The sequence below is a fragment of the Oryctolagus cuniculus genome, chromosome 20 (genome assembly GCF_051225735.1).
Source record: "Oryctolagus cuniculus isolate XC-2025 breed Fujian yellow rabbit chromosome 20, ASM5122573v1, whole genome shotgun sequence".
Lineage (NCBI taxonomy): Eukaryota > Metazoa > Chordata > Mammalia > Lagomorpha > Leporidae > Oryctolagus > Oryctolagus cuniculus.
In genome coordinates, this window is record NC_142886.1 from 19,807,302 (window position 1) to 19,832,919 (window position 25,618).

Here is a 25,618-nt window from a genome sequence, read left to right on the forward strand (position 1 = left end):
CTGCAGGACGCACGGTGCCCCTGCACCTGGTCTGCCTGTCACGTGCCTGGGAGGGTCATGGGAGAGAAGCAAGAAACATGAGGAAAACGATAGGGACAGATGGTCACTGTGGTGCTGGCCTGGTGGTACCACTGTGCCACAAAGCCAGCAACCCAGCTCCCTTTTTTTAAAATAATGAATGAATGAATGAGAGAGGCAAACACACACAAAGAAAGAGAGAGAAGAGAGTGAACTCTCATTCACTGCTCACAGTGGCCAGGGCTGGGCTGGGCCTGGTTGAAGCCAGGAGCTGGGTATGCTATGCAGGTCTCCCATGTGGGTGGCAGGAACTCAGTTACCTGAGCCATCACCACTGCCTCCCAGGGACTGCACTAGCAGGAAGCTGGAGTCAGGAGCTGGAGCTGGAAACTGAGCCGAGGTTCTCCAGCGTGGGATGCAGGTATCTTAACCACTAGGTTAAAGGCCCGCTTCCAGGTTAGCCTTTTGTGTGTTAGCATTAAAGCAGAGAGAATAGCGTGATTATTCTAACTGAACAGGCTGTTGTGGGGAAATGTGTTTGTTGTGTCTTTAATCCTGATTTCTTGGACGTTCAGACACACAGCTTGCTTTCAGCTTGGAGACTTGGAACTTTAGCACAGGTGACTCCATTTTAACTTTTAGGCTGGTCTCTTGGGGCCCAGTGCATGCATTTCATCAAAACAATGGCCTTTAATGGCCGGAGCTGAGCCAATCCAAAGTTACGAGCCAGGAGCTTCCTCCAGGTCTCCCATGTGGGTGCAGGGGCCTAAGCACTTGGGCCATCTTCTACTGCTATCCCAGACCATAGCAGAGAGCTGGATCAGAAGAGGAGCAGCCAGGACTAGAACTGGCACCCATATGGGATGCCAGCACTTCAAGCCAGGGCTTTAACCCACTGTACTACAGCACCGGTGCCTAAAAATAATTTTTTAAAAAAGTTAGCACATCTTCAGTGTAGACAATTTATGTTTTCTTCCCCCAGTCCTTAACATAAAGCTACTTCTAGCTCTAGGCCAGGCAGACACTTTTCCAAGTGCTTCCCAGCCTTGCTGCTGAAGGTTGTAGAATCTTGTCCCAGGACATAGTCTCCTTGCTGGCTGGCATTGGCTCAACAAATCCTTTTATCTCAGAGATCCTTCATTTTCAAAAGTTTTGCTTTGAGGTTGGTGCTGTGGCGTAGCGGGTAAAGCCGCCACCTGCAGTGCCGGGATCCCATGTGGCTGCCAGTTTGAGTCCCGGCCACTCCACTTCGATCCAGCTCTCTGCTGTGGCCTAGGAAAACAGTAGAAGATGGCCCAAGTCCTTGGGCCCTTGCACCTGCGTGGGAGACCTGGAAGAAGTTCCTGGCTCCTGGTTTCAGATTGGCCCAGCTCTAGCCATTGCAGCCATTTGGGGAGTGAACCAGCAGATGGAAGACCTCTCTCTCTCTCTCTCTCTTTCACTCTCTCTCTCTCTTTCTGCCTCTGCCTCTCTATAAGTCTGCCTTTGAAATAAATAATCTTTTTTTTAAAAAAAGAGTTTTAGTTTATTTCCAGCACCTTAAATTAATTCTGCCTATCTTTGAACTTGATATAAATAGAATCATACAGTGCATAAATGTTTTGCGTGTTGTTTCCTTGAGTCAAAATTACATTTTCAAACTCATGTTGTTGGGTGAATTGGGAGTGTGTTCATTCTCATCACTGCAGGGCATTTTTTTGTATGGATATCTCATGGCTTATTTCTCCATGCTATTGAAGGTGAATATATGGGCTGTTTCCAGTTTGGGGCTATTACAAATAACAGTGCCATGTACGTTCTTTTAAAAAAATTAATTAAGTAATTTATTTGAGAGGTAGATTGAGAGAAAGAAAGAAAACTTCCATCCACTGGTTTACTCCCTGAATGTCTGCAACAGCCTAGGCTGGGCCAGGCTAAAGCCAGGAGCCAGGAACCCAATTCAGGATCCCCATATGGAAGGCAGGGACCCAAGTACTTGAGCCATCACGGATGCCTCCTAGAGTCTACATTAGCAGGAAGTTGAAACTGGGAATGGAGCCAGGATTTGAACCCAGGCACTCCAACATGGGGTGTGGGTATCCCAAGCTGTTGCTTAACCACTAGGCCAAATGCCTGTCCCTAGCAACATTTTATGAATGTCATTTGGTGAACTTATGCAATTACTTATTTTTTTAGTTATGTGTTTGGGCATATTCTATTATCTATGATTTTTATTTCATGGTACTAAGAGGATGCCATAAAATACTTCTATCCAAAGAGGGCATGGGTGTTCAGGGAATGATTGAGACCCTCTGGCTTGAAGCACACGCTTCTGTTCATAGTCCATGTGTCTGTCCCACAGGGGTGGCCTCTGCTGTCCTGTGCCCAGTGCTGGGAGCACAATGGCTGTGATCCACGGAGGCAGAAGGTTTGAGAACATTGGAGGACAGAGGCCTGCAGTTTTGATCACTCCACTAGGGGGCAGGATTCCACAAGGGGCTGGGCACCAGCTGCCTCTCCTTCCCGGCAGGCTTCCAGTCGAGCTGCTTGCTCCTTCATTTCCCTTGGTAACTAGAGGTCCAAGACTATTGTGAGAAAGAGAAAAAAAAAAAATTATAGTGCATCTCAGTGGTGGCAGAGGGAACATACATACTTCCTGGGCATCAGTGCATCAGACATTTTTCTCCTGGCCGGCAGAACCACGTTTCCTGTTAAATGGAGCCTCTGGGATCCCCCACATACTCCCTGCCTCACTCACCCCTTGTCTGGTGAGCTCTGCTAGCCCTGGGCCCGGGGCTGAGTTCATCTCCACTATTCCTGCCTGGTGGGTTCTGCAGAAACATGGGCTGGGAGCTTCAGGGTTCCAGTGGAAAATATTTCACACTTCAGTTGTAACGTTTAGCAGCTGGTTCTTGGGGTGGGGGGGCTGACTTAGAGTACTTATTAATTCTTGTAGTAAACACCTCTCCTATGACTGATTTCTAGCCATCAATCTGATGTCTCTGAATGTGGGGTTGGGAGGGAGGAGGTACAAAGCGGCATGACTATACTTGGACAGCATTTCCACCTTTCAGATATAGTAGAGGTAAACAAACTTGAAAGCATAGGCGAGACCACTATTTCACCAAAACTTGACAACAATGGGTCTCTGAAATGAAATGAAAGGGCTTATTGCATCATTGCAGATGCAAACCAGAAATGGACCAGGTCCTGGGACAAGATCCTGCAACTCCTAGGAGTGAGGATAAAGAGCAGTAGGGAAAATGTCCCCAAGACCTAAAGCTAAGAGCTTGTTTAAAAATGTGTTTGTTTATTCACTTCAGAATTTATTTGAAAGAGAGAATTTTCCATCCGCTGGTTCACTCTCCAAATACAACAATGGGGGTTGGGCCAAGCTGAAACCAGGAGCCAGGAAGTCCATCTGGGTTTCCCATGTGGGTGGCAGGGGCACCTGGGCCATTATCCACCGCATTCCCAGGTGCATCAGCTGGAAACTGGATCCTAGGCACTCCGATATGCGACGTGGCTGTCCCCAATGGCAGCTTAATCTCCTGTACCACAACACCTACCTTTGATGTTGAGTTTTTAAAATCTTTTTGTATGGTGGCTGCCGGAGCCTCACAGCCCTGCCCCTGCTTCCCCAGTCTGAAGGAAGGGGCCACCCATTCCTCCACCCAGTGCAGCTCAGAGCTGGCAGGGCCAGGCACACAACCTTCTCTTCTCACCTCTAATTCACGTGGAAATGACTGGGATGGTGGTGGGGGGGGGGGGGGCTAAGGGGGGCTCAGAGGAAGGGTGGTGGTGGTGCTGGTGGACATTTGGTGCAGCCGCTATACCACCACTTGGGACTTGTGTGTTCTATATCAGATGCCTGGCTTAAGCCCCAGCTACACTGCTTCTGGGTCCCTGACACTCACGTGCTTGACCTGGATTGAGTTCCAGGCTTCTTATTTTAGCCTGGCCCAGTCCTGGCTGCTGCAGGCATTTGGGAATGAACTAGCAGATGGCACATCTCTCTCCATTTGTCTCTTTTCTCTCTGTGTCTTTCAAATACAATGAAAACAAACAAACAAAAAATCACGTGGACATGAACCATCACCCACATGAGAGACCTGGATTGCATTCCCAGCTCCTGGAGTTGCTAGTCCAGTCCTGGGCAACCACATTTGAGGAGCAGACCAGCAGATGGGATCTCTCCCCTGTCCCTGTTCCCTGCCTCTGAAATAAATAAATATTCAAGGAAATGAATTATCAAGACAGCCCCTAAGGAATTAAGTCCCCAAGGGCATGCAGTGTGGGGTGACCCAGGGCAGGTTAGAGAGGCCTCAGGCCAAGAGCTGCCTCCAGCCCCTTCCCCCTTCCCTGCCGGCTGCCTCCCTGAGCCACTGCTCAGCCTTTGGAGGACAGTAAGCAGGCCAGCTGGCCTGGAGGGTAGGGAGAGCTGGCTGTCTTCCCCTGGGTTCCCAGCTAGGACTGGGACAGGCATGTGACATAGAGGCTCCCTTCCAACTCTGGCTCTTCCCTGTGTGAAAAAAAAATTAGGTCGGGGCAGTGGTGGTGCAGTGGTCAAGTCCCAGCCTATGACACCGGCATCCCATATGGGCACTGGTTTGAGATCTGGCTGCTTGGCTTCTGATCCAGCTCCCTGCTAATGGCCTGGGAAGGCAGCACAGGATGGCCTAAGTGCTTGGGCTCCTGTACCCACGTGGGAGACCTGGAAGAAGCTTGTGGCTCCTGGCTTCTGGCCTGGCACAGCTGGAGAGAAAGAAAGACAGAGAGATCTTCCACCCATTGGTTCACTCCCCAAATGGCTGCCATGGCCAGGGCTGGGCCATACTGAAGCCAGGAGCCAGGAGCTTCTTCCAGGTCCCCCACACGGGTGGCAGGGGCCCAAACACTTGGGCCATCCTCCGCTGCTTTTCATCAATCAGATAACCACCTGGGCTCAGGACTTCCTCCTCTGCAGTGAGAGCCGCCTCTCAGCTCATGCTGGCTGTGCCCCACTGGGTCCACACGTGCTGGACACTGACTTTATATGGTCAGGGAGGCTGAACACTTCTACCCCCCTGTGGGCTGCTTTTCATGGGGCTTTCAAAGCTGCCTTAGGAATCATTTGTCTTTTAATTTTCAAATTTATTTTCATTTTATTTGAAAGGCAGAAAAACAAAGAGAAAGCTTCCACCCACAGGTTCACTTCCCAAATGCTTGCAACAGCTAGGAACTGGCCAAGCTGAAATTAGGGACTTGAACCGGCGCCCATATGGGCTGTCCGCGCTGCAGGCACCGGCTTTACCCACTATGCCACAGTGCTGGCCCCCCTACACAGCTCTTGATCTTTTTAAAAAGGCTTCACTGCACACCAGTTCATTTTATCCTCATAACATTCTCATAAAGTGGAGGAACATTATTATTCCTCACTTTGAACTATAAGGAAACTGAGTCCCCAACCAGATAACTGGCTTATTTTATCTCATGCAGGAATTAGTGTAGGTTTCATATTTCTATTCAAAATTGCTTGCACAGGGACAGGCCTTGGGCACAGCTGTAAAGATGCCACTTGGGACACCACATCCAATATCAGAGTGTCTAGTTCAAGTCCTGGCTCCACTTTTGGTCCAATTTCTTGCTAATACACACCCTGGGAGGCAGCAAGTGGTGGTTCAAGTCCTTGGGTCCCTGCCATCCATGTGGGAGACCTGGAAGAAGCTCCTGGCTCCTGGTTTCAGATCAGCACAGCTCCGGCTGTTGTGGTCAATTGGGGAGTGAACCAGTGAATGGAAGACATCTCTCTCTCAGCCTCTGCCTCTCTGTAACTCTGCCTTTCAAATAAATAAATAAATAAATAAATAAATAAATAAATAAATTTTTTTTAAAAAGAGCTATGTTGGGACAGTTTGGGGCATTGTTTGCTGTTTGTATTGGGGGAGGGCAAGGTTGAACGGTTTATTTGGAGAAGTGTGACCTTTAGAACAAAGAAGAACAAATTCTGGTTGTGCAACATACCTGCTATGTGGTTTGTGACAAATCACAAAAATCTCCCAGAGCCTCACGTGTGAAATGGTCTTAATGGTACTCGACTTGGAGGATTATTGCCAACATTACGGAGTACATGTATGAGGTTCCTCCTAAGAATCCGGCGCACACTGGGTGCTCTGTAAATGGGGGCTGTCATCACTGCTGTCACTTGGAGGCCGAGCTCCTCTGTCCTGCCCTGCAGGTGGCAAATACACAAAAGCTCCTCGTTAGATTCCTGGGGAGGAAGGAGGAACGCCCTGCCCCCTGACTCTTAACACAGGAGTGACCTGCTTGTCTTGGCTTGTCCACGACTGTCCCAGACTTATCAGCGGAAGCCCCACAGGCCAGGGACCCTCTTAGCTTCAGGCAAACCGGGCAGGTTGGCTACTCTGCTCACCACCAATCCCTGAGGCACGTCCAGTGTCCTTATTTATTTATTTATTTATTTATTTATTTTTATTTGAGAGGCAAAAAGAAAAAGAGGGAGAGCAAGAGTACTCCCATCCACTGGTTTACTCCTCAAATGCCTACAACAGCTGGGGCCAGGCCACATTGGATCTGGGAGCCAGGAACTCATGTGCATGGCAAGATTGCAATTATGTGAGTCATTACTGCTGTCTCCCAGGGTCTGCACAGGCAGGAAGCCAGAGTCAGGAGTCAGAGCTGGGAATTGAAACCAGGGACCTCAATATGGAATAACAATAGCTTAACCACCAGGCTGTTCCTGGTGCCTAGATTTAGAATAACAAGATTTGTATGGGACATCTGGAAAGATCTAGGAACAGTGGCTCAAAAAGCCATCCCAAATCCTTTTAAAAATAATGCAGGGTTTAAATAAATAAACAAAAATAAAAAATTATCCCTGGCCTTAAAATTCATTGTTGGTGTAAGAAACAAAAGATCTGGACCAACATTGTGGCAGAGCAGGTAAAGCTACCGCCTGTGATGCTGGCATCCCATGTGGTCATCAGTTCTTGTCCTGGCTGTTCCACTTCCGATCCAGCTCCCTGCTAGTGGCCTGGGAAAACCAGCAGAAGATGGCTCAAGTGCTTGGGCCCCTGCCACCCACATGGGAGACCTGGAAGAAACTCCTGGCTCCTGGCTTGGCCCACCCTTGGCTGTTACAGCCATCTGCGGAGTGAACCAGTGGAAGGAGGATCTCTCTATCTCTCCCTCTCTCTGCAACTCTTTCAAATAAATAAATAAATCTTTTTTAAAATATCAGTTATGAAAGCCATATGCTGTTTGATTCCATTTATATGAAGTGTTCAAAACAGGCAAATCTAGAGAAACAGAAAGTAGATTATTGGTTGCCTCTGGAAAATGCATATGAAATTCCTTTTTGGGGTCATGAGAATGTTCTAAAGATTGATGGTGGCAGGCTGTAAAACCTGCAAATATACTAAAACCCACTGAACTGTACACTCTAAATTTACAAATCTTTTTTGAAGGTTTATTCATTTATTTGAAAGGCAGAGTGACGGGGGTGGGGGGAGATCTTCCTCCTGTTGATTCATTTCCCAGATGCCTTTAACTGCTGAGCTGGGCTAGGCTGAGGCCAGAAGCCTGGAACTTCACTCAGCTCTCCCATGTGAGTGGCAGGCCCCAAGCTCTTGGGCCAGCTTCTGCTGCTTTCCCAGACACATTAGAGGGATCTGGATCAGAAGTGGAGCAGCCAGGAGTCAAACCAGTGCTCTGATATGGGATGCCAGCATTGCAGGTGGCAGCTCAACCCAAAGCATCACAATGCCGGCCCTTAAAATAATTTTTTAATTAACAAAGCAATGGTCCCTCCCAGTGTAGAATCTGTAGGATCTAAATTATTCTAAAAAAATTATTTATTTATTTGAAAGGCTGAGAGAAACAGACAGACACAGGGATATCTTTCATCTGCTGGTTCACTCCCTAGTACCTCCACTAGCCAGGGCTGGCCCAAGTGGAAGACAGACTGGGACTCAACTTAGGTCTCCACATGGGCTCTAACAGCTCAAACACTTGAGCTCTCAGCTGCTGCCTCCTAGGGTGTGCATTAGCAGGAAGCTGGAGTTGGAAGCGGAGCTGGGACTGAAACCCAGGCACTCCCATATGGGACATGGATGTCCCAAGCAGTGCATTAACCACTGAGCCAAACACCCAACCTAGGGCCTACATTATTTTTAACCCTCATCATGAGAAATAAGATATTTCTTCAATGGCATTAAAAATAAGCTGTACTCCAGGCCAGGGAGTACCACCCCCATTTGTAGGTGAGAAGAGCAAGGCCGATGAGCAGAATGTAACAGGCTTGTGCTCAGTTCCAGTGGGGGAGGCCAGTGGAGCCTCGGGCAGGCGGGGTCAAGGGGAGAGCAGAGGCTGAGGAGAGAGACTCCAAGCAGAGGGAAACGAATGCCCAACTGAGCCTCAACCAAAACGCTACAGAAGGGCAGAAGCAGCAGCTCTGGAGAGGCTGCAGAGGTCCCGTGGGGAGGCCATTTTACAACAGGGCAAGAGCTCTGAGCTGGACTGCTGCGCTGTCAGACCAGCAGGTGGTACAGGGAGGCCTGGGGGGGCGGGGTGGTGTGGAGGGACACAGAGGGCTGGGCACAGATGGTAAGGAGCCCTGTACTTGGTCTCTGGGGGGTGGAGTGGGGGGCTTGCCTTCATTCATACTGTGGCTCCAGGGGAGGATTTTAGGTAGCAATGAACAGACCTGCACAGGGTTCCAGGAGCCACCGTATGATATGAGAGGTGGTGGGTCTTCCGGGAGGCCACCGAGCCTGTCGGCGGGGAAGGCGACTGGAGCACAGCTCAGGCTCCCGGCCTGCGTGGTGAGCCGACCCCTGAGGAGATGCCTGCTTCCTTCCCTTCCTCTCTGTCTCTCTCCATGTGCCTTCTCCAATCCTTTCTGCCTCCACCCTGTCCCCTGGCTGCCCGCTTCCTTTGCCCTGGGGCTGCCTCTGTGGTAGAGGCTGGCATGGTCAACTCCGTGGGGGTGTGGGCTGTGCAGTCGCCGCAAGGGGGAGACAGTGAGCAGCAAGGGAGGGGTGTCCGTCATCACCAGTGACTCTGGACCCAAGAAGACAGAGCATAGACCAGCTTATGCACAAGGTAATAGGCTAGGCAGATTGCTGTGGGGCCCAGAAGGGAGGGCTCTCGGGAACAGGTGTGTGCAGGTGGGGAGGGGCGCTTGTCTGAGCTCTTTCAAAGACAGGCCATAATTTATTCACAGTACTTTTCCTGAAATCGAGCTAGAACCAATACTGGTCAGGGGCCCTGGGGGTGTTGGTGAGGGGTGTATCCACGTCCCACCTTGGGAAACAGGGCTACTTAAGCCAAGGTGGAGCAAAAGATAGGAGTCTGACGTTCCAGTAGGGACGGCTCACCATCCACTGAGCACTTCTGAGGCCAGCACTTGACTCAACGCCCTGGGGCACAAAGATAAAAAGCCACAGTCCCTGCCACCAATGGGTCACCTGCTGTATAAGCACAGAAACCGAGGACAGATAGCTGGGACGGCAGTGCCAGTGGGAGATCACCAATAAATGGTGTGCTGGTCGTGGTCCCGGCATGCTGCACCTAGACTCACACAGGATGATGGGCTGGAAAGTAGCCCCAGGAGGCTGCCCCCCCACCCCGCTGGCACGCAAAGCTGGGCACCTGGCAGGGCTCTGTGCCCGGCTGTGCCACTCCTTGCTCGGAACTTGAGCTTTTCAACCCTGATACCCATGGCGGGTCCTTTCGGTGTGCTGAGCCCTTCCCCGGGAAGGCGCCAGTCCGACCCTAGCTGTCCCGACTCCGAGAGGCTGGAGGTGGAACCGCGACCTGCATCTTCACGCTCAACCGCCCGCCCGGCCCCCGGGGTGATCTGAAGGTAGGTAAAGGCTACACACAACTACTTAATAGGGGGGATAATAACCTGCTTCCGAGCTAGGTCAGGAGAGCCATTCAGGAGCTCACAAGACAACACGCGTGAAACAGCCTTGTAAACCTGGTGGCAATCCAGTTCTTTGCAAATAATAACAATCCCCCTAACAGCAATAGTGCAAGACCTGGGGAGCGCGCACCGCCCCGTCCGCTCCGGCTCAGTCAGCGCGGCGGTCCCTTTAAGGCCCCCCCAACACCGCTGTCTGGTCTCCGGCGGGGCGTCTGGCGCGGCCTGCGGCGCGTGCGTGCGGGGGCTCCCAGTGGGGCGACGCCGGCGCTTGTTGCGTGGCCCCTGGCCCCGCCCCGCCCCGCCCCGCCCCTTGGCGGGGACTCCCCCCGCCCCGCGCGGTACAGCTGGGCCAGTGACGCCGCCGCCGCCGCCGCGTTCCATTCTCCGAAGCCAGCGACCGCCTAGCCGTCTCCTTGCCGCCGGCCTCCTGCCCCCGCACCGCCGGCCAGACACGGGCACGCGGGGCCTCGCCTGGACCCGAGAGCGCTGCGGTCGCGCGCAGGCGGCGGGTCGGCTCCCTCCCTCAGGTCTCCGCGCCGCTCCGGGGTGAGTTGTCAGCGCGGCCGGCATTGTGTGTGTCACTTGCGCGCCCGGCCGGCTGTCAGCGGCCAGCGCTGGACGCGCACCGGCCGCGAGGGTCGCGGGCCGGGGGTTGGGCCGGCTGCTCCCCGGCGGCGGCCCGCTTGTCACCCTGCCGCCGGGAGCCCCGAGGAGGGCACCTGCCCCCGGGCTCGCGGCTGTGCGGGGCGCGCCGGGGCCGGTCCGCTTGGCGAGTTCGGTGCGGAGGCGGCGGGCGAGCGGCCCTCCTTTGCGGTTCCCGGCCCCGCGCCGCGCCGAGCCGAGCCGAGCGGCGGGCGCTGCGCTGGGGCAGGGCGGGCTCGGCCGAGGTGCGTTTCCTGAGGAAGTCTGGGGCCGGCGTGTGCGTCCGTGCGCACGGAGCTGCCTGGAGCCCCTCGCGCCTTGTCTGCGCCCGTAGTCTCGAAAAACTTTGATTATCGGGGCCGAAACTCCCCCGAAGCCACTTCCTGTTCTTTCCTCGCTTGCCGGTGCACACTCCTGACTGCAGAGAGTCGGTGTGGGTTCGCCTAGCCTGCACGGCTGCGGAAGTGGAAAAAGTTACCTGGAACGAGAAGCGGAGCAGAGGGCGGTCGTGGGCACAGCCAGACCCGGGCGGAGCGCGGCCCCGGCTGGCGAGGGGCAGGTTCCTGTGCGGGCGCAGCGGCCTGCGGAGCTGCTGTTGGCAGAGTTTTCTCCAAGGGGCCGGCCTTTGTTGCTCTTGCTACCCCGGGGTCGTGTGTGCAGTGTGCGGTGGGATCCCCCCGCCGCGGGTTTGACTAGCTCTGCAGAGGTGGGAAGTGTTGTCTCTCCACCCTGCTCAGCGATTGATCCATTTCTTGCCGTTTTGATTTCTTTGGCTTAAAAAAAAAATTTATATGAGTGATGCACACACACGCTTTCTGTTTTGGGAATTCCACACCCAAATTGTCACCATCTAGTGGAGGCAAGTAGAGACATGTGCTTGGCTCGAGTGCTCAGCTTCTAGGCTTTGCGTTTTTAGCTAGATGCATAGGCAAGCAGAAATGAGTATTTTCAGAGTTGCGTACGGCTGCGCCTCAGTAAAGGAAGTATTTAATAAAGGAGAGTAGCAATCATATGAGCAAGGGCTAAGAGCTTTTTTTGCCTGGTTCCATGTAAGAAACAGCAGACTTTTGAGGTAGGCATTGTTATACTCCCATTTTTCCAGTTGAGACCGGCTAGATACGTGGAACAACTTGTCCAGGGTCACAGAACAGCTCCTGGTGGAGCCCACCCTCTGATCCACTGGGTGATTTTACCAGTTTCCAGTTTGTTTACCTTTTGGTAAAACTGAAGCTGGAGTCTTTCAGAACCTTCTCAGAGGGCCACTGCTTCAGGCCATGTCTCAGGTCAGGAGCCTGCCCAGCGCTTTCTCCAGGGTACATAGTTATGGTCTGTTTGCACCATGTGTTTATTCTTTCTTGTTTTCATTCGGTGCTCGCAAGTATTTATGTAACACAAAATAGACGCCAGACTCTGCCGAGTCCTGGGGCTACTGCAGTGCAGAAGACAGAACCCAGAGCGCACCGCGTTCATTTGCTGTGTGAGGAGCTTCTGCCCAGTGCGTTGTACAGGACAGTATGGATCTGAAACCTGTACAGAGGAAGCAGAGTAGCTTTTCGGATCCTGGAGTGGAAATGATATAGGAGACAAATGCTCACTTGGGGACAGGTCTCTGGGTGGCTCAGTGTTTGTTTATAAACATTTAATTTTTATTTATGTGAGCGACAGAAGGAGAACTCCTATCCATGAGTTTAGTTCCTTTTTTTTGGAAAGCTTTTATTTAATATAAATGTCATAGGTACAGCTTTTGGAATATAGCGGTTCTTCCCCCCATACTCGCCCTCTCACCCCAACTCCCGTCCCACGGGTTCACTTCCAAATGCCCGCAACAGCCAGGGCTGGGCCAGGCTGGAGCTGGAAGGCCGGAACTCAAATCTGACTGTTCCGTGGTGGTGGCAGTGCGGCCTGAGTACTTGAGCCATCACCTGCTGCCTCCCAGCGTGTGGATCAGCAGAAATCCTGGGCTGCGGGAGCCAAGCCAGGACTCAGGTTCAGGCACTCCAGGGAGGGATGCAGGCTGCTGACCCCCTAGGCCGCATGCCTGCTCCTTTGTGTCTAACTCACTCTCAAAGGATAGCGTTTGATTTAGTCACTGAGGCTGGCCTGGACAGAGCCCAGACTCTGAGCTGGTGGAAGAAGAGTGAGCTGCGACAGATGCGGAAGAGACCTCGGCACTGGTCTGGGTTCCTGGCTGGTGTCTCGGGCGTGGTGATTGAACTTCTGCCCTTATGTAATGGTGTACCGTGTGGCAGGGGATTTCCTCCTCCGCTGTTGCCAGGGCAGCAGTTCCTGTTGCTCCCTCCCCAACTCGTACCCTGCACGCATGAATCCTCCAAAGGTAATAATTCACCTGGCTTCTTAAAGGTAATAACTGCGTTCAAGTTTATTACCGCTAAGCATTGTTCCTCTCCTTCCATGCTTGTCCATCTCCCAGATAAAAACTCAAGTTTGTTTCAAGTCTTCCCATATCTTTAGCTCTTCTGGCAACCAGGTTACTATTAGTATGGTCTGTGGGCTTAAAGAAATATGGTATTTTTTTTTTTAAATTAATGAGGTACATAATCTTCCTCATTGTGGTTCCAGAACAGACGAAGTGGGGAGAAAGAAGCAGAAGTGGCTGCTAGCACAGAGGCACAGCCGCAGAGCACAGGTGCTTGTGTTTCCCCTCTCGGCCCCCGTTTACCAAGGGATAATCCACGAGAGGCCGGGGCAGGGCCACAGTGAGCACCGCAGGTCCCTTAGGCGGCCCTATGATTGCATACAGGAGCTGACACTGACTGAGTTGTGGCTGACAAGCGGGATTCCCACTGAGACACTAGGGACGCCTAGTGTAGGGGGATTCCCTCAGGCTGGAGGGGAAAGATGAGAAGGAAGGAGGGCCTAGAGGACAAAATCTTTTTTATTTTTTAAAGGTTGGTTTGCAGCCGGCGCCGCGGCTCACTAGGCTAATCCTCCGCCTTGCGGCACCGGCACACTGGGTTCTAGTCCCGGTCGGGGCTCCGGATTCTGTCCCGGTTGCCCCTCTTCCAGGCCAGCTCTCTGCTGTGGCCAGGGAGTGCAGTGGAGGATGGCCCAAGTGCTTGGGCCCTGCACCCCATGGGAGACCAGGAAAAGTACCTGGCTCCTGCCATCGGATCAGCGCGGTGCGCCGGCCACGGCAGCCATCGGAGGGTGAACCAACGGCAAAGGAAGACCTTTCTCTCTGTCTCTCTCTCTCACTGTCCACTCTGCCTGTCAAAAATAAATAAATAAAGGTTTGTTTGTTTATTTGGAAGGCAAAGGCAGAGAGAGGTCTTGCATCTACTGGTTCATTCCCCAGATGGCTGCAACGGCTGGAGCTGGGCTGATCCAAAGTCAAGAGCCAGGAGCTTCCTCCACGTCTCCCACATGCATGCAGGGACCTAAGGACTTGAGCCATCTTCCACTGCTTTCCCAGGCCATAGCAGAGAGCTGGATCAGAAGTAGAGTGACTGGGTCTAGAACCGGCACCCGTATGGGATGCCGGCACTGCAGGAAGCCGCTCTACCCACTGTGCCACAATGCTGGCCCCCTCCTTTCTCTCTCTCTCTTTTTTTTTTTTGACTTGGAAAACAAACACTGTTTGGATGCACACTTGAGTGTTGAGAATTAGGACATCTGGGTTAAGGGTAAGCACTGATAAATGCATACTCGTATGTGATGATGGAGACTGTCCTGGCTTCTCTTCAAGATAGCGTCCATCCGAGGTCACCCTCTGTCTTAGTCTACTTTCCCTTGCTATGACAAATACCTGAGCCGGTAATTTATGATAAATTATTTGGCTCACGGTTCTGGAGGTGGGGAAGTCTGAGAGTGTTGCTGGTGTCTAGTGAGGCATCTCAAGGGCCTTCCTGCAGCTCCGTCACCAGGTCGCCTAGCAGAGGGCCTCCTCTGGTGAGCAAGCCCGCCTCCCCTCCCCTTCTTCTACAGCCACCAGCGCCGCCCTCCTGTCCTCATCCAATCTTAATTACTCCCAAAGGGCCCTCCTCCAAATATTAGCATGTGAGTTTTGGGATTAAGTTTCCAACACGTGAACTTCTGCGGGACACGTTCAAACCACAGAGCTCACATATCCCATGTAGTAAAATTTCATTTAGTGGAACGGTTTTGTTTAAAAAAAAAATGTTTTTAAGTTATGTTGCGTGTTGCAGGACACTTGGAAATGAGGGCAGTGACAAATACTGCCTGAATGTCGTGGGGCTAGCATACATACATCCCTGTTGATGAGAGTAAAGGACGCAGGTTGAGGCTGAGGCTGGAGGCTTTGTGATGGGTATTTGGAGCTGTGAACAGCTTTGGATGTGAGACCCAGGACGCAGTCAGGTGATCCCTGGGCTGAGGGCTCTGCTGGATCACTCAGTGCTGCATCAGTTGGAGTTTGTAAGGGTCTCTGTAAACACCTTTGATCTGGGGGCTGCCTGGGGTGTCATAGTGGAGTACCTAGGTCCACTTCAGCTTCCTGGGAAGCAGCAGGTGACGGCACAAGTGGCTGGGTCTCTGCACCCACACAGCAGGCTTTGAGTTCCCATCTCCTGGCTTCGCCTTGGCCTGGTCTCTGCTGTTGTGGACATTTTGGGGAATGAACTAGCAGATGGAAGATCGGTCTGCCTCTGTCTCTGCCTTTCAAATAAACAAGTAAAATCTTTTAAAATGTAGAGAGAGGAAGGAAAAAACTCAAAAACAGCCCCTTTTATCTGAAGAGGTAGGGGTCCTGGCAGGCACCAGTATGTTCCTTCGTCTTGTGCTCACAAGAGTCTGACGACTGTCGTTTTTCTGTCCTTTTCTAGTTTTTTGGCCTAGAAACCAGCAGGGTTCCTGCAGTAGCCCTCTCGTCCTCTGGGGCTGACCTGAGTGCTGGTAGACCCTGCCGCCGCCTTGGCGCTGAGCTGCTGAGCTGGGTGGGGCAGCCGGGAAGGACCACCCATGCTACTGTCAGGTCGGGGAGACAGTTGAGTCTCTCTGAAGGTACTGGCTGTAGTGACAGCAGGAAGTGCCTCCACCAGAGAGAACTGAAGCAGGGTTCACAGGCCCTGCTGTTGCCCGTGTGTGCTGGACTCTCTCTCCCCGGCTCTTAGATCGCCAGGGTGGAATAGCCACCCGGGATGCACGTGAGGATTGCATGCCGGACCTACGTGCAGTCCTCCGGACACAGGGTACTGCTGCAGCACTGTGCGATTACCTGGTAGCACTGTGTCCCTCCTACACTGCGTGGTGGTTATTCATTTTACAGAGCCCCAGTGCTTGATTTGGGGGAAGGTAGCCTGGGATTCCGGTGATAGTAATAGGTTCTCAGGGCGTTTGACAATTCTTTATTATGCAGAAGAGGATTTTTGTGTTGAAAAATTAAATGATTCAGGATCCTTTTCTCCTGCAGTTGGAGATTGAAAACAGAAAGGTGGAGAAGAGACAGGGTCAGGGAAAGTCTCCCCTTGTCTTCCTTGTTGAGGAGGGAGAACGCTGAGTGACCTTTCCACACCCATCCGCTGCCCACGATGACTTCCTCCACCCACGGGAGTTTAACATCAGGGCGTGGAATTGCCCTTCATGTGGACTGTGCTGGAATTTTCTTTGGCTAGCCTGGGCTTCGGCTTCTGACAAAGCTGGTAAAGTGAAACTGGCTTCTGGGACTGGGGTAGCAGCCTGTTTATCCAATTCTTCCATCTTCGGCTTCTTCTCAGTCAGTCTGAATAAATGAAGTGGGTGGAATCTGAAAAAGGGAACAATGTGCTTTTGCTTATTTTGCATTTTAAATTGTGGTACTCTCTGAACCACTCAGGGAAGACAGAGGAGAATTTTTTGAGGTTATCAGTATACTGGGGCCAGATTACAGAGAGCTTGGAAAGTAGAAGGGGAAAATCCCCATGATTCTGGCTCCGACACCAACATCCTTTCTGTGTGCTCTGCTTTCCCCATCTTTAGTTGGCAGTCCCTGTACTTCAGTGTTGTGTATTTTTCCCCTTAGTGTTTTACCATAAATGTTTCCTGTGTATACCTTTCATGATTACAACCTATGGACTAGATGAGCTGTGATTTAAATATCTTTCCTTGTATATGTAGATGATTTCTAAGCTTGCTTAAGGAAGTTTTTTTTTGGTGGGGAGGAGTGTGGCATTTTATTTTGTCATATGCTTTTTTTTAAAGATTTATTTTATTATTTATTTGAAAAGCAGTTACAGAGAGAGACAGGAAGAGATAAAGAGACAGGCCTTCTACCCACTGGTTCACTCCCCAAATGGCTGCAGTGGCCAGGGCTGGGCCAGACCGAAGCCAGGAGCCAGGAGCATCTTCTGGGTCTCCCACATGGGGGCAGGTGCCAAGCACTTGGGCCATTTTCCATTGCATTCCCAGGTGCATTAGCAGGGAGCTGGTTATGTCCCAATGTTGGCCCCATGTCATAGGCTTTTTTTTTTTTTTTTTTTTTTGACAGGCAGAGTGGATAGTGAGAGAGAGAGACAGAGAGAAAGGTCTTCCTTTACCGTTGGTTCACCCTCCAATGGCCGCCGCGGCCAGCGCGCTGTGGCCGGCACACCGCGCTGATCCGATGGCAGGAGCCAGGTGCTTTTCCTGGTCTCCCATGGGGTGCAGGGCCCAAGCACTTGGGCCATCCTCCCCTGCACTCCCGGGCCACAGCAGAGAGCTGGCCTGGAAGAGGGGCAACCGGGACAGAATCCGGCACCCCAACTGGGACTAGAACCCGGTGTGCCAGCGCCGCAAGGCGGAGGATTAGCCTATTGAGCCGTGGCGCTGGCCGAACATGTGCTTTTTTAATATAATAATTTGTTGGGCCTGGCGTTGTGGCATGGTAGGTGGAGCCACTGCCTGTGCCAGCTGCTCCAATGGTGGCCTGGGAAAAGCAGCGGAGGATGGCCCAAGTGTTTGGGCCCTGCCACCCATGTGGGAGACTAGGAAGAAGCTCCTGGCTCTTAACTTCGGCCTGTCCCAGCCCTGGCCATTGTGGCCATCTGGGGAGTGAACCAGTGGATGGAAGACCTCTCTCTTTCTGTAACTCTGACATTCAAATAAACAAATAAATCTTTAAAAAAAAAAACTTTGTTGAGATATAATTTACATACCATAAAACCCACCTGTTTTTGAAGTGTAAACTTGATTTTTAAGTTGCACAACATCACCATAGTCTAATTTTAAACATTTTGTTACCCCAAAAGGAAACCTGCTAGTCCTTCCTTATTCCTCTACGGTACCCCCAGCCTAGGCCACCGCTCATCTGTCTCCCTTCAGGGTTGGGCACTTCATATAAATGGAGTCACGTGATATGTGGTCTTCAGGCTGGTTTCTTTCACTTAGCATAGTGTTGTTGAGGTTTATTCCAGTTGTTGCAGGTATTAGTACTTCATTCCTTTTTTGTTGCTGGATAATAGTCCATTGTGTAGGTATGCCACGTTTTGTTTATTTATCCATTCACCAGCTGATAGGCCCTTGGGTTTTCATTTTTTGGTTATAAATTATATTATTATAATTATATATAATATATATTATATTATTATAAATAATCTCACCAAGGACATCCACGTATGTGTTTTTGTGTAGACAGATATTTTCATTTTGGAGGCAGCTATTTTAAAAGGTACATGCATATTTCTTCTTTTAAAAAAAGATGTATTTATTTGAAAGGCAGACTGACGGAGAAGGAGGGAGGGAGGGAGGGAGGGAGATCTTCCATCTGCTCATTCACTCCCCAGATGGCTTCAATAGCCAGGGCTGGGCCAGGCCAAAGCCAGGAGCTTCTTCCAGGTCTTGCACTTGGGTGGCAGGGGCCTAAGCACTTGGGACTTCTTCCACTGTTTTCCCCAGGCCAGTAGCAGTAAGCTGGATTGGAAGTGGAACAGCTAGGACACGAACCAGCACCTATATGGGATGCTGGCATTGCCGGCAGTGGCTTTACCTGCTATGCTACAACACTGGTCCTGGTATTTCTACTTTGATGTTAACTCTCAGTTTTGCAGTTTGTTTGAGGGAGAATAGTGGTATTGCTTGATCCTGTGCTATTGAGGATTTTACCATGAATTAGGAAGGGTTACCACCCAAAAGAAAGAATCTTGTGTTTATGAACTTGAACTCTCAGGGTTGTTTCCAGAGCTTTGGTGCAGAACTTTACACATCCGGGAGTGAAGACAGATGCAACTGTAACTAACTTTGGTGCCCATATGTACAGCTGCTTTAAGAAAATAAAGAGGATTTTCAGCATGAAGCTCCAGTTCTAAATTGTGGCATTGTGTTTTATAGAGAGAACTTTGCCGTGAACCCCAACTGAACCTTCCTTATCAAGTGTAACTTACGGTTCTCAGAAGCTTTTTCTTTCCTTATGAAAAATTCCATGCCACGGTTCTGTGTACCTGCTCTGCTGGGGAGTGAGTGGTTACTGCACAGAAAGCCAACCAGCCAGGTAGGGAGCAGGAGTAGCACTGAGTGCGGTGAAAATAGCTCCCACTGGGCTCATACAGGTGGACTGTGGAGACACCAAGGTTAAAAATACAGATTGGGCCAGACACAAAGAGGAACAGATGGTGCAGCTGGGGGTGTCGTTTCCTCTACAGGATCTACTCCTGGTGGTTTTGCATCATGCCAGCCACATTCTGGAATAAAACAACAGCATGTCTCCTTTTGCCCTTGCCCTACTTGGAACATTTGTGATCAGTAGCTGGTCTTGCATTCCCTGCTCCTAGACCCCTCCTGAGAGCCCTGAAAAGGATGCAGGTGCAGGCCCCCCAGTTGTTTTTTCAGAGGGTCAAGGTCTTCTGTCCCAGAGAAACCTGGGATTTGGGCACATGCCCTCTGTCCAACAAAGCAGACAAAAACCAGGAACATGAATTATCTTCTCTGGGTTCCTGTATTTGGAGTCATACTCAAGGTTCCATCCTTCCAGAAAGTTCCCTTCAGTGTGTGTGTGGATGGGATGGTAACTTCCTTTTTTAAATTTTTACTAATTTGTTTGAAAGGCAAGGAGAGGGACCCATGTTGTGGGCACTGAGTTAAGTCACTGCTTGTGACAATAGCACCCCATATTGGAGTGCCAGTCCTGACTACTCTGCTTCTGTTCCGGCTTCCTGTTAATGTGTCTGGAAAAGCAGCGGAAGATGGTGCAAGTCCGGTGGTCCCTGCCACCCGTGTGGAATTGCAGGACGGAGTTCTTGACTCCTGGTTTCAGCCTGGCCCAGCCCTGGCTATTGAGGGCGTTTGGGGAGTGAAGCAGCAGATGGAAACTCTCTCTTACTTTCTCTTTCTGTCTCTCCCTCGCTCTCTTTCACATTATGCCTTGTGAATAAATTCTTAAAAAAAAAAAAAAAAAAAAAAAACTGAGGCAAAAAGAGAGAGGTGGGGAGGCAGAGACCTCTTACCGCTCTTGTTCACACCCCAGATGCCCACAAGAGCTGGGAACTCCCAAGTGGGTGGCAGGGACCCAGCTGCCCGAGCCATCACTGCTGCCTTCCACAGTGTGCTCAAATTAGCAGGAAGCTGGCATTCGGGCTGGAGCTGGAGCTCAAACCCAGGCACTCTGGTATGGGATGCCTCTGTCCCAGGTCTTACCCGTTAGTACAAATTCTGTTCCCAAGTCCTAGGAGTTTCAAAAGGTGATGTGAAGCAAGATAAAACTCCATCTGAAGGTTTGCATTCCTTTAGATGTCCAGACACCACCAAAACTCTTGACAAACAAACCCAGTTTGTGAAGAGAAACTGCAGGCTCAAGAAATGCTAGAGTTGGATGGCTGGAACTCTGGGCATCATCATTTTCTACATTTTCATTTTATAGAAAAGAAAGGTGGGACGCGGGTGCTCAGCGCTGACTTGTCCGAGTGCTGACAAGGCCAGCGGAGAAGCCAGGGCTCCGGGTTCCTAGTCCAGTGCTTTTTCCACCCAACCGGGGTCACCTCCTTGCTTCTCCCCCTTCTTACCTGCTCCCATCCCAGTAGAGGGGATTGGGAACCCAGAGGATGTGTTAGCAAACTGTGTCCTTTGTGTGACTGTGGCTTGTGAGTTGTGCAAGGGGAATGAGTCTCTTTCTTTTGAGGGAGAATTATCCTTAAATGGGTGCAGTTGTCTTCAAACTGTGCCTGCTTAACTATTTTGTCTGTGCTGTGCTGCTTTGTGGATCAGAAACACCAACTGACCCTAGGCCAGGGAGATGTGTTCTCTGTCCTTTGTTCCCTTTGGGCTCCCTCTTTCCCAGGTGGGACAGGTGGCAGGTGCTGTTCGCATGGTAAGTGCAGTAGGATTGCCAGCATGCTGTCTGGAAGAGCTGATCTCGCCTCCACCCCTACCCACCCATCCCATTAGCAGATCAAAACTCACACTGTGTGATTCTGACTTCCCTGGGCTTATTTTGTGCATCGGAATACAGTGTGAACACACTTCCCTCAACTGTGTCTCTAACTAGCCAGGAAGGAAACAGGTCATATAGGCTGGCGTTCCCCGTCACACACAGGCAGTGAGGAGGGTTTTGTGTTCAGTGGGTACTGCTGTTTCACTTGGCACACTCAAGACATTTCTAGAGAATTAACGAATGGTGTGTTGGCTGGCTCCACGCCTTTATCAATCCTGAATTTCCCATCCACCTCCAGGTTGAAACTCTGACATGGAAAGGCCACTTACCTCTTAGTTTCAGTCCTGTGGGGGTTTTGCTTGTTACACAGCAGAATAGCAAGAAAAACAGGCCCTGGGTTTCATAAGAGTTCCTGGGTCCATCTTTTTTCCCCTTTACCTGCACCCTCAAGTCATCATAATTTGTGAGCTGATAATCTGGTTGGGCTGTGATGCAGCTGGTGCAAGGTGGGTGGATGGTTGCTGCAGAAACCAGAAGGAAATAAATCTAGTCATTGTTTGGCATGAATCGGTGCTTGGCACACTGCTGTGGGCAGAGAACAGACGAGACAGACAGGACTTGCCTACATGGAGTTAGCAGTCTAGCGCCTGTGAGTTATTTAGCATGAGAGCAGTGTTGGAGGAGTCTGCTACCCACAGTAGGCTTTCAGCTCGACTGCTCTCACTTTGTGGGTTTTGTGCTGCACACCAGTAGTCACTGTGGAGGCGGGGTAGGGAGGACCTGGGAGGGATCCCTGGGAGTGCCCAGGGCCTCTCCCTAGCAAGGCTGCAAACTGCCTCTCCTTGCGGAGTGAGCTGAGTCTAGGATTTTAGTCCTTCTTGCTTTCTGATTTCACTTAACCGGGCAGTTTTTAATCTGAGAATGCTTTTGGACCTGAAACAATTTTTTTGCATTGAAAGTGAAAAGCAGATGTGGGTTCAACAGTGAGAAACTGGGAAAAATTGAGACTAAGACAATTCAGTGGCCTGAATTCATCAGGGAATCCTTTTTCTTCTCCATTTCCCCAGGCCTTGTTTTTCAATGGGGATGGTGATTCCTGGTTCTCTTCCTTTGATACCATACTCTGAAGTTTTATAGCCTGCTGCAGGTGGTGAAAGACCTGGGCTCCCAGCATAGGTCCTGATACTTCACCTCTGTGTAGGCACAGGTTCTAGGCTGACATCAGATCGATGCTTGTCTCGTCTACTTCTTTGTACCCACTCCTGGATTAATCGGTTGATTAATAAGTGATTGACCAGGTGTGGGAGGGCAAGGTGACTTTGAAGCCATGAGCCTTGGTGACAAGGAATGAAGAGTAGTATCATCATAGTGGTATGAAAAAATTCTAAACATGGAGACATTGGGAAAAACAGATAAGCAAGGCAGGAAACAGCTGCAAGGACCTTCACCAAGTTCACCCTGCTTGTGGCCGGAAGAGAAGATAGCTCAGGAGCCACAGTAGGTGGGTGTGAAAGAAAGAGGAGGTGTTGAAGGTTGCTCAGAATGTTTGAGTAAGGCCAATCAAAACCAAAGCACAGGGCCCCTGAAGTGTTCTGCTTGAAGATCAGTGAGTCTGTTAATTTTCAGGTGCATGTCTTTGTTTCTGGAATTCTCTTGTTCTTTAAAAAACCTAGGAGACATCAGCCATGCCCTAAAACCAGCTTACGCATTTGCTTGTATGGTTAGGAGAGATAAATATGTTTAGCATCCAGTATGAATCAGGTTGCAGGCAAGAAAGTAGTTATCAGAGGGTGATTTGTTTTTCTTTGTTCTCCAGTGTTGGGCTCTTTCGGGGCCAGCTCTGTTGTTACTGGAGTTTCAAAATATAAATGTGTGGGCCACCTCCTTTGAAGGATTGTGCATGCTTTTGTAAAGGCACATTTTTGAAAGAAGGGCTGTTGTATATGAATGCTGATATACTTTTTTGGGGATCTGAGGGCTCTTTGAAATGGTCACAGGTAAGCAATGTATGTATTTCAAAACTGTTTTGCCCCAAAGTAAACTTACATTAACTTGTTATAACATGTCTGAACAGGATCTAATTTGAAGTATTCAGGAGGGTAATACATTAGTTTAAAAAGAGCTCGGGGCTGGCATTGTGGTGCAGCAGGTTAAGCCACTGCCTGCAGTGTCAGCAGTCCATATGAGTGCCAGTTTGAGTGCCGTCTGAATTGCTTGCAATCCAGCTCCCTGCTAATGTGCCTGGTAAAGCAGCAGAAGACCCAAGTATTTGGACCCCTGTCACCATGTGGGAGACCAGGGAAGAATTCCAGGCTCTTGGTTTTGGCCTGGCACAGCCGTAGTCATGTGGCTGTTTGGGGAGTGAACCAGTGGATGGATGACTCCCTCTCCCTCCCCTCAACCTGTCTCTGTTTCCTGCTCTCTCTGTAGCTCTGCCTTTCAAATAAATAAGTAAATCACAACAAAAAGAGCTGCAATCAGCAACATGAGATTCTGCTAAACGTGAAGCAAGAACAGATGTCAGATTGGTGGTGAAGCTTTGGTGGGAGAATGGTGAAGCTTTATGAAAAGTTTATGGGGGCAGTGCCCCAAAGAAATCAGCAGTTTTCAGATGGGTAACTCATTTTTGGAAGAGATGAGGTGATGTTGAAGATGAAACCCACAGCAGCAGACTGTCCGATTCGATTTGTGAGGAAAAAATTAGTCTTGACTGTGTCCTAATTGAAAAGGGCCAACAATTAGCATGAGAAACAGTAGCCAGCACCATAGAAGTCTGTGGGTTCAGCTTACACAGTTCTGATTGGAAAATTAAAGTGGAGCCAGCTTTCTGCTCGATTAGTGCTAGAACTGTGGCTCCCAGGTCTGCTGCAGACAAGAGCTGGGCTTGCAGTGGAATTTTAAACAAGTAGGATCAAGGTCCTGAAGCATTTCCTCGAAGAATTGGAAGAGGAGACGAACGTGGCTTCACCAGCATGATCCTGAAGATAAAGCACAACCAGAGCAGCGGCTACCGCGGGAGGCAGCGGTCCAGTTAAAGCGCAGTCCGACAGTCAAGAGCAGAGGTCATGATGACAGGTTTTTGGGATGCTCAGGGCATTTTGCTTTGACTTTTTCAAGGGCCAAAGAATGGTCACATCTGTTTATTAGGAGAGGACTTCCAGGAAACCAGCCAAAGTTTTAGCAGAAAAACTCCAGAGTGTTTTTCTCTATCATGACAAAGCTGCAGCTTATTCCTGTTGTCAAACAAGGGCAACTTTGTGAGACTTTTGATGGGAGATCATTAGGCATCGGCCTTACTGTGCATTATTTGGCTTCTTCTAACTTCTTTCTGTTTCTTAATCTTACAAAATCTTCAAAGGGTGCCCGTTTTTCTTCAGTTAATAATGGAAAAAAAGACTGGATTGACCTGGATAAATTCCTAGAACTCTCAGTTCTTTAGGATTGGACTGAATTTATGTATTTGAAAGGCAGAGAGAAAGAAAGGCAGAGAGAGAGGTCTTCCATCCACTGGTTCATTCCCCAAATGCCCACAACATTCAGGACTGCCGGAGCCCAGAACTCTATCTGGTTCTTGAGTCTAAGCACTTGAGCCATCAGCTGCCGCCTCCCAGGATGCATTAGCAGTAAGCTGGATTGGAAGTGGAGCAGCTGGGACTCAAACTGGCTGTCCAGTGACTGTGTATCTGCTGCACCACGATGCCTGCCCAGCTTGGGTGATTTATCACAATTACTTATAAAAGTACCCCTCCCATATAGAATTGTTATGAAAATCAAAAGAAATATTTAAAACAGTGGGCACAGGGCCTGACAGCTATAAAAAGATATTCAAATGACAGTTTGGGGAAGAAGTGATTAATTAGTAGCCAACTCTTGTTTTTGTAGTGCTTGATTTTCTGTCGGGCTGTGCAGCCTTGGGTAAGTCTCTTAACTTTGTTAATCTTTAGTTTATTCAACTGAAGGTAGATTAACAGCAGTATCTATTACATGTGGGAGATCCGAAGGATTAGATGAGACAGGTTAACCTGGCGTCTGGCATATGTTAAGTGCTCAGGACTGTTAGCTGTTTTCAGCTATTCTTTCCACAGCTGTGCATGAAGTGAGGTGGGCTTTGTACTCATTTTAAAGTTACAGCAAATGAGGCACAGGGTAATTCGGTGACTTAGCTTATGGCCAGATGTTGGGTTAGCTGCAGAAATGGTGTTGATGTCTGCATGGACTCCTTAGTGTTTCAGGGTTTGCCGTGGAAGACTGGGCAGCCGCAGACCCTTGTGGCCTTGCAGATGTACAGACAGGAAACACTGGGCAGGGCTGCAGGTGTGGCATGCAGCAGGACACTGCTGGTGTGGACTGAGGGGTTAGTGATGGGGAGCGGCTGCTTTAGGACCATGTCCTTTCCCCACTTGCTAGATGAAGTGGTCCAGAATGACCAAAGGGAGGGACTTGTATCTTCTCTTCCTTTTCTTTGGCATCCTCCAGGCCTTGGTAGGGAACAAACTTCCCCGGCTGCTGCTGTTCAAAAAATTCAGGTCTGGCCTTGTCTGTGACACTGTCCCTGCTGCTGGAGTCCATGCTGACACTGACCCTGCCCGATCCTGTTGGTTCTCACCCTCCTTTGTTGTGAAGTCCTAGGTACGCGTGGGCTCACTTCTCCAGGGTAGGTCTCGCTCTCCGTGCTCAGCGGCTGCCGGGACTGCCTGTCTGCTGTTGGACTGAGGGTTACGCTGAAGGCAGTCTTGGTGGGAAAGAGGTTCTGAGCT

General features: G+C 50.3%; 1 protein-coding gene across 2 annotated transcripts in view; it reads left to right on the forward strand.

The window, feature by feature from the left end:
- Positions 1-10,243: 10,243 nt before the first annotated feature.
- The window catches only part of SUSD6 (sushi domain containing 6), a 98,294-nt gene continuing 82,919 nt past the window's right edge, over positions 10,244-25,618 (forward strand). Inside the window, exon 1 of one of the 2 annotated variants that reach the window (XM_008248579.5) lies at positions 10,244-10,471. The gene's annotated coding sequence lies outside the window, so the exon portion shown is untranslated. The remainder of the gene's footprint in view (positions 10,472-25,618) is intronic. The other variant, XM_008248578.5, reaches the window with a different exon arrangement.